The 753-nt window shown below is 36.5% G+C and overlaps 1 protein-coding gene across 1 annotated transcript in view; it reads right to left on the bottom strand.

Annotated features, from left to right (window-relative positions):
* EIF5B (eukaryotic translation initiation factor 5B) overlaps nt 1-753 on the bottom strand; it is a gene marked incomplete at its 3' end in the record, with an annotated part of 91,235 nt that overhangs the window by 11,844 nt on the left and 78,638 nt on the right. The gene's annotated exons all lie outside the window — the stretch shown is intronic.

Genomic DNA, 753 nt, shown 5'->3' with positions numbered 1-753 from the left:
AAAGACACGAAAGTACGAGGATCTTTATTCTCATAAAACAAAGCAGCATTCAAACCCTAAAGAGATAAAAGGCAAAACCACTGTGGAAGACAGTATCTCAAATTCAAACGATTAACTAACTAGAAGCTGAATGAGCAAAGTACTAATCATTCTAAAACTTGTCAAAGCACTATAACATGGTACACATATTATGTAGATATTAATTATATAGTAGAAAACTAGTTTCTTTCCAAGTCCCCTTGATTTTTTTTTTAAATTAAAATATTCAGACTGCAAAGGGACATGCATGAAATAGCAGGTCTGTGACATTAAAAAGGAGAAGGGAGAAAAGGAAGGCAAATCACTACCAAATTATTAGTCATACAGAACCAGTATTAGTAAAAATGCTTTTTCAGAATGGGTAACAAAATGGGGAGGGGGGCGCTATGATACGCTGTTGCTGCTATTATGGTCATCAAGCTTAATGTGCCTCACAGTGGACTCCCTGGGATATTTTCAGCATCTGTAAAGCATATGAGCGGAGACTGTCCCTCGTTTCCCAGTGGAGCAGCTAGAAGATTAGACTCTTGTGTCTTTGAGTTGGCTGCACAATTCCTAAACACTGAGCCACCAGAAGACCCTAAAATGAAAAATCTTTTTGTAAAGAAAAGATTTCTTACCTGCTGTGCAAATTCCACAATAATAGCTTTTGCTCGTTCCTCAAATTCATCTTTTGTATTTTTTTTCTGCTTTTTTAAAGTAGCAGCCACATCA

The sequence above is a fragment of the Elephantulus edwardii genome, unplaced genomic scaffold (assembly GCF_000299155.1).
Source record: "Elephantulus edwardii isolate Elephantulus edwardi_28Jun2011 unplaced genomic scaffold, EleEdw1.0 scaffold00062, whole genome shotgun sequence".
In the NCBI taxonomy this organism is placed as follows: Eukaryota; Metazoa; Chordata; class Mammalia; order Macroscelidea; family Macroscelididae; genus Elephantulus; species Elephantulus edwardii.
Note: the sequence above shows the minus strand (reverse complement) of the source record. Positions and strands in the feature narration are given on the sequence as shown.